Source organism: Mus caroli, chromosome X (genome assembly GCF_900094665.2).
Source record: "Mus caroli chromosome X, CAROLI_EIJ_v1.1, whole genome shotgun sequence".
NCBI lineage: Eukaryota > Metazoa > Chordata > Mammalia > Rodentia > Muridae > Mus > Mus caroli.
This window is the reverse complement of record NC_034589.1, coordinates 149,878,064-149,886,515: the sequence shown is the minus strand read 5'-3', so window position 1 is coordinate 149,886,515 and position 8,452 is coordinate 149,878,064.

Sequence of the window (8,452 nt, the reverse complement as noted above, 5' to 3'; positions counted from 1 at the left end):
TAGGCAAGTGAAAACATCTGTCCATCAATTTATAGCTATTATATTTCTATATTTAAAACTCTTACTCCTAAGGTCGTGGGTTTCTTTAAATTATTTCTTCTAGTTTTTGATATTATAATACTAACTAGATCATTTCCCCATTTTCTTTCCTCCAAACCCTCCCACACATACCTCCTTGGACTTTTTCAAATTCATGGCCTCTCTTTTCATTAAGTATTATTATATACATATATTTATGTATATATGTATTCCTTTTATGTTATATATACATATGTACACATAATACATATTATACATATATATTTATATATACATATATTATATAGACTGGCATATATTACACAGACTGATATATATGTCTGTATAATGTTACTTATATGTATATGCTTCATGGCTGAATGCCTGGTGTTAGATAGCAGGAGACTCTCGCTCTCATGATTCCTTCATTGCCTGTAGTTCTTTTTGTCCAATGTTCCCTCAGCCTTAGGTGCAGAAGTTGTGTGGTAGATGTATCAGTTGGGACTGGGTTCTACAAGCCTACATTTTTAATTGGTTGTGTTGGGAGTTTTGTTAGATGGTCTTTGGCTCTTGGAAAGAGATGGATTTTTTTCAGTTAAATTATATATGTATATTAATAATCAAGGTATGTGTATTATAGGTTGTGGGGCAGTGAACCGACCAGAAAACTTGATAAGTTAAGAGTCAGTTTGGAAACTCGGTACCCTCAGACCTGAGGATGGTAGGCATTTATTTCACCTACTTCCAACCAAGTTCCTGTCATGTGACCATAGCAACCCATGGAGAGGACCATGACAATCAGTCATATAGGGCCACATCCCAAAGCCTCTCCACATGCAGATGAGACATCCCTAACATCTCAGACCAAGCCAATAAAAAGCATCTGCTTTTAGACCCCCAACCCAAAATGTATATGAGACCTTGTCCACAAGGAATAAAGCATCAAAGATTGTCTGAGAGCAACTGTCATATAAGAGCTGTAATACTTTTGGGGGAAGAGTGTTCTCTCCTGAATCTTTCATGGCTGAGAGGTGCTTGAGCCTACCATGGTCACTTCCCGACCTTGGCTCCTTGCTCCCAGCAACCTGCCAAATATCCGAGCCCCCCTTACTGGCTCTTAGCCTTCATCGGACTCCCCCTACCTTTGGAAAGTGCAATTCTTTGGGCAGTCTGGCCAGCCAGAACTCCATAGATTTCCACAGATAGCATCCCATACACAGAATTGCACTAGGTATTTTGGGTACATAGTTAATAGTGTGATTCCTTATGAAGTTGTCTGACACCCTTACTGTTATTTTACCGTCCCTTATTAGAGTCATCCAATTATCCATTTTTCTCTTTAGATCACTTATACTCTGCTATTTCCCTCTATTTATCCCCCACCCTCTCAGCCCTGCAATGGTCCCTTTTACTTTCTTGGTTTCTGCAGTCACTCTCGGTCGGAACTCGGAGCCTCAGATGAGAAAGAACATGTGAAGTTTGTCTTTCTGCATCTGGGTGTGTCATTCAATATGATCTTTTCTAGTTCAATCCATTTATAAGGCTAGACTCTGGAGAAGAATGTGAAGGGTCTGACTAGATGGAGAGGTTGCAGATGGCATCTTGACTTATTTTGCATGTAATTAAAAGAAAGCTTACAGATGCAATTGGCCTATCCCAGAACCTTGTGACAGCTTTTTGCTACTTGATGGAAATTTCTACACACTGCTAAGCTGGCAGATCTGCTTTAGACTTTGAGATTGTAAAACGTAGGATCACTCACATGTAACACTAATCCCCCCCCTCTCTCTCTCTGTGTGTGTGTGTGTGTGTGTGTGTGTGTGTGTGTGTGTGTGTGTCACTCTGTCTCTGTCTCTCTCTATCTGTGTGTGTGTGTATTTCTCTGCAAATGATTTATTTGGTCTGCACAACATACTTCTAGTTAATAAACTTAAATCAGATATAAATGTAACCCTAGTACTTGGAAGATGAGAAACTCAAGGTTATCTGTGCTATATATCAATATCCTACCAAAGAAAAAGATGGAATAAAGGAAGGAAAGGTGGGAGGGGAATAAAGAAGGGGGAAGACTAACCAAAGGGCAAAAACCTGAGCAAGAGGCAAGTAAATGTCAGGCTAATGAGTTCATTAATCACATCCAGTGATTCAGACAACCACAGTGAAATGACAAGTCCACAGAAGAATCTGTCACCTATTGATCATTTTGTCACAAGGAGGAACTATATGTACCAGGAATAGACATAGGCAGGAACAAAAATCAAACTTACCTCTGTAAGCAATATACTTTGATCAGAAGAATAAAAAATAATGGAATGTATCTTAGTTTTATTTTTGTGAAGAGACATCACAACCAAGGCAACTCTTATAAAGAAAAACATTTCATTGGGACTGAAATGTTCATAACGGACTAAACAATTTCAGAGGTTTAGTCCGTTATCATCATGGAGGGAAGCAAGGCAGTAGCAAGCAGGCATTGAGCTGGAGGAGCCGAGAGTTCTACATCTTGATCCACAGGCAGAAAAAGGAGACTGTGCCCCACACTGGGTGGAGCTTGAGCATAGGAGACCTCAAAGTCCATGCCCACACAGTGACACACTTCTTCCATCAAAACCATACCTATTTCAACAAGGCCATACCTCCTAATAGTACTGCTGCTATGGGCTTAGCATTCAGACATGAGTGACTATGGGGGACAAACCTATTCAAACCACCACAGAATGTATTGAAACATTTTACTTCAATAAATTTATGACAGAGTCAGATGTAAGATACATCATAATTTTATGCACCATCAAGATTTAAAAGCACCATGAGGCTAGATAATGTGGCACATTTCTATATTCCCAGTATTTGGCCATTGAAGGCAGGAGGATTCTGAGTTAAAAGCCAGAGTGGCTACATAGCAAGATCCAGACCTGCCTTGTCTACACAATGATGCCTTATATACAAAGTAACAAAGGTAAATAAATAGAACCTTTTAACTAAGCAGCCTAAACTAGTATCTTTTAAAGACTTAAAACCTCTTTCCTTATTGAATGATATGGTTTTGACTTAAGTTGATACAGTTGCTCTTTTTACTTATACACCATCCTGATGCTTGTATTAAAATGTTCAAGCTTGAGTCTTCTGAATGAATTGCACTTGAATGGAGAGACAGCTGTGTCTTTCCACGCAGAATCAGCCTCTACACCACGAAAAGAGTTAAGTTCCTTTGTTGTCTTGCAAATTGCTGATTCTCCCCATTATTCAGCTTGCATTTTCCAGATTTTTACCTGAAGGAGGCACTAAGATCTTCAGTTCAAGAGCTCAAGCTGGCATGTGAGCAGGCAATGTCCACTGGGCAGCTGGCAACACTTAATGTGCATAATGTACATTATGTGCAGTAATGAGGTAAATAGTAGAAGAAAAGGCTCCTAGAATTGATGGAGTCAGAATTTAGATTATGTATATTCCCACTCTCTTGTTATTCAAAAACAAGCAAACAAACAAATAAAAACATCTCATTGCAGGTCTAGAGGTCATTTTTTTATCTTTGAAAAAAAATAGTGAGTTTCATTGGACGTGCTCTCATAAGGTCTCAGAGTTGGTTTCTTTGAGAGCAGGTTTGAGAACTATTTTCTCTCAGGAGAAACGACAGACACACAGGCTTAAAAACTTAGAAGAAACTTCATCTCTAAAGTAATGAGTGAAACTACCACTACACTGTGATATGAGTTAATCTAGTTTTACTGTGGCAGCATGTATTGTATTTTGTGGGAGTTCAGTTATATACTTCCCATTTAGAAATGGTGATAAAAGGACAAACTGATGTTTTTTTTTTTTTAATTAGCCAGCATGTTTCACTAGGTATTTGCTGAGACTACAGAGTTATAGATTCACTGTAAAGCTCTGGCAATAACAGAAGATCCCAATGGAAAGGTTTTGAATGCTGAAATTTTTTCCATTTATTATTTATTCAAAAATTTATTCCATAAATATTTATGTCCCATTACTCTGTAAGTATGCATCTGACACCTGAGCTAAGAATAAGCAGTTTCAAGTATCAAGAGCCAGACACTCAATAAATCTCAATTTTAGTTCTGACCTGTAATTAAACTTTAAAAACACAAAGTCTTTTCTTGGGGACATACATGCTGGTTTTGGACAGGGGCTGGGGTAAGGAACAAATGGCAACTATGGCATCAATAAAAGAGGACACAGAAAACAGAGGCACCAAATGGAATCCCAGAATAATGTCCTTTCCCATCTATAAATGGATTCTATGTCCATGGGCTGTTAAATGGAATAGCTGACTTAAAAGATGTGAGACACTTTAGATGGTGACCTCAGGAAAGATTTCCCCAAGGCACACATGGATGGTTAGTCTTCACCTAGGGATAGAACATGGTGAAAGGTCAATAACAGAAGCTGTTGTGTCTCTGAAGTGCTACAGAGCCCAGTATATTAGAGCCAGCAGCATCTTTGCTTCAGGTGCCAAGTAGAGTTTATTAGCTGTGATTTTAGGAGACAGTGAAAGAAGCTAAAATACTTCTGTGTAGCTGTAGAAAAGAATAGCATGGAGGCCACGAATCATTATCGGCTGCTGGGGTGTTGACAATGGAGTCTTCTAAAAACTGTTGCTGTTTGTACAAATATTAACATGGAAACCATTTGTTTCTTTGAAATAGAAACTACTTTTCCTTTTTTATTTTATCAAAAAGCTTTGCCTATACGTGTCACAAATTACTGATCAAAATATTGTGTATTTGTGGGGGATGTGTGAGTGAATCGAGTAGAGGAAAAGGTGGGATGGAGAACTAAATACCATGATCTCCTGTGCCTGTGCAAGGAATCTTGATCCAGCCATACCATCTGAGCCCCCATCTGAAATGGCTCCCAGCAAACCAGTGAGACCAAACAAAGACATCTTCTCTGGAGTCTGAATTCCCAGGTATCTTTGTGAGCTCTGTCTTTCCCTGGCCTTTTCCCCTCCTAATCCTGGTTATTATTCCACTCAACTAGGTCCATGCCTTCCAAAATACCTTCAGGACCTTTATAAAAGATACTGTCTAAGATGTTTTCTTGGCATATTTTTGCCCTCTATAAATAGGCAGAATTCCATAGCAAATAAATCTAGAGTGTTACATTATATGCGAAGGAGGTAGATTTACAATGAAATATGCTGACCTGGATTCTGCCAAAAGTTTTCCAGCTTTTCCAAATTCATCTAATTCAGATTAATTCTTTTCCTGTCCAAAACTTCCACATAAAGCAAAATATCCATATGCATAATGAAGATCTTTTCATGGAATGAAAAATGATCTAATTCTTCCAAATAATTAATTATTGGAGAAGTGTAAGATGCTCCTAAGATACTGGGAGCAAATAGAGACAAGTGTACCACCATGAATGGAGATCTGGGCACAGACAATAAGGAGGGCATTGCCAAAACTTCCCTCAAATTTCCTACTGACTATGCCACTGCAAAACTGTCCTTTTGGCAGATGTCTCTCCTCCCTGCCTCATCTCTACAACATATGTCTGTGTCTATACAGAGGGCACAGAGGGAAAGCACAGCAGCACTATAACTGGCTGCCAAGCAGATAAAATGCTCACAAGAATGGATGAGTCTGGGTTGTTACAGTTGGCCAGACCTTTCAGCATTGTGCTGACACTGCTTATATCTAAATCAGCACTGTCCAAAACAAACCCAATGCAAGCCATGTAGATAACTTTCAGTGTCTTAGTAACCATGTTCTAAAGAGGCCAAAGAAATTTTCATAATGTGGCTCATTCAGCCCTACAGTCTAACATATCATCTACTCAATATGTAATTAAGAGTAATAATTTATTATAATATTTTGAATGTTTTCTATAGTAAGTGCTTGGAATCAGCCCTTTTGACTCTCTCACAGCACATTTTGGTTGGACCTAGCCATATTTCACATGCTCAAAGCTATTGGCTTCATTCAGTATTAGACCTTGCCTCCTGTAACAAAGTACACTGAAGTCCAGAACCTCAGCTAATTCATTGGATACATAAGGTTACTAAATATTTTATCTGTTTGAAAGGGAGAGCTAGATATCTCAAATTTGAAGTGTGCTATGCCAATCTGCTGTAGGATTTTTTTTATTCTTGTAGTACGTTTTCCTCCCATTTATAAAAATCAAAATTAATGCACAGGACTGTCCTGAATCATTTTTATTGTCAACTTGACACAACCAAGAGTCACCTGGGAAGAGGGATTCAACTGAAGGATAGCCCAGATCAGACTGGCCCGTGGCCATATCTATAGGGAAATTCTTGATTGCTGATTAATATAGGAGGTTCCAGACCTATATGTTTGGTCCTACCCTTGGGCAAGTAGTCTCAGGATGTATGAGAAAGCTGGCTGAGTGCCAGTCAGAGAGAGCACACCATCACTGTCCCTCCAAGGTTTCTGACCCAGTTCCTGCTCCCAGGAACCTGTCTTGTTTAATCTGTCCCCCAAAGATGGACCTATAAAAGTAATCTGATTTTCCTCTCCCTCCCAAGTGGGATTGGATTGAGGCATCCTCACTTGGGTGCTTTGGCTTGTTAGTCTCCTGGAATTCTGTGGATTGTATCCTGGGTATTCTGTACATTTTTGGCTAATATCCACTTATCAGTGAGTACATACCATGCATGTCCTTTTGGGTCTGAGTTATCTTACTCAGGAAGATATTTTCTAGTACCATCCATTTGCCTGCAAAACTCATGGTGTCCTCATCTTTAATAGCTGCATAGTACTCCATTGTGTAAATGTACCACATTGTCTGTATCCATTCCTCTGTTGAGGGACATCTGGGTTCTTTCCAGCTTCTGGCTATTATAAATAAGGCTGCTATGAACATAGTGGAGCACGTGTCCTTCTTACCGGTTAGAACATCTTCTGGATATATGCTGAGGAGTGGTATTGCTGGGTCCTCAGGTAGTACTATGTCCAATTTTCTGAGGAACCGCCAGACTGATTTCTAAAGTGGTTGTGTCAGCTTGGAATCCCACCAACAATGGAGGAGTGTTCCTCTTTCTCCATATCCTCGCCAGAATGTGCTGTCACCTGAGGTTTTGATCCTAGCCATTCTGACTGGTGTGAGGTAGAATCTCAGGGTTGTTTTGATTTGCATTTCCCTGATGACTAAGGACTTTGAACATTTCTTTAGGTGCTTCTCAGCCATTCTAGAAGAAAGCAATCACACAGGAGGGGAGAGTGGGGGAGACACCTGGGTGGGAAATGGTACAGGGAGGGGAAGAAAGGAACATGATCAGGTATTGGGGGGAGGAACAGAACTGAAGCCCTGAAGGACAGCAGAAAGAATGGAAACAGGCCACCTCAAGAGATAGGAGGATGGGGAGAGCCTGCAGAATGCACCAGAGACCTGAGAGGTGAGAGACTCTCAGGACTCAAAGGGAGGAATCTTAGATGAAATGCCCAACAGTAGGGAAAGGAAACTTATAGAGCCCACCTCCAAAAGGAAGACAGGACATCAAGTGAGGGATAGGGTTGTCATCCCACAATCACATCTCTGACTCACAACAATTCTTGTCTGAAAGAATTACAGGGATGGAAATGGAAAAGAACCTGAAGAAAAGAAGGCCCAGTGACAAGCCCAAAGTGGGATCCAGCTCAAGGTGAGGCCCCAAGGCCTGACACTATTACTGGGGTGTGCTTACAAACAGGAACCTAGTAATTGAGGAAAATACTTAATAAAAAAAATCACTTTGTCACTTTATATGCCCCAATACAGGGGAATGACAGGGCCAAGAAGTGGGAGTGGGTAAGTAGAGGAGCAGGGCTGGGGGAGGGTATATGGGACTTTCAGGATAGCATTTGAATTATAAATGAAGAAAATACCTAATAAAAATTAAAAAAAAAAAAAACAGGAACCTAGCATGGCTGTCCCCTGAAAGACCCAACAAGCAGCTGAAAGAGTCAGATGCAGATATTTATACCCATTAACCATTAGTTAATGAACAGAAGCTACTGACTCCTGTTATTGAATTAGGGGAAAGCTGGAAGAATCTGAGGAGGAGGGAGACCCCATAGGAAGACCAGCAGTCTCACCTGATTTGGACCCCCAAGTTCTCTCAAACACTGAGCCACCAACCAGGCAGCGCACACTAGCTGATATGAGGCCCTCAACACATATACAGAAGAGGACTTCTAGGTCTGGACTCATAGAAGATGCACCTAACCCTTGAGGAACTTAGGGCCTCAGGGAGTAAGGAATTCTGGTGGGGTGGGGGGTGCGGGCATCGTCTTAGTGGAGGTGTGAGATGTGGAACAGTGGTAAGGTGGGCCAGTAGAGGGACAGTCTGGAATGAAAAAAAAAAAAGAAAAGATTGAAGAAAGAAAGAGAGAGAGAGAGAGAGAGAGAAGAAAGAAAGAAAGAAAGAAAGAAAGAAAGAAAGAAAGAAAGAAAGAAAGAAAGAAAG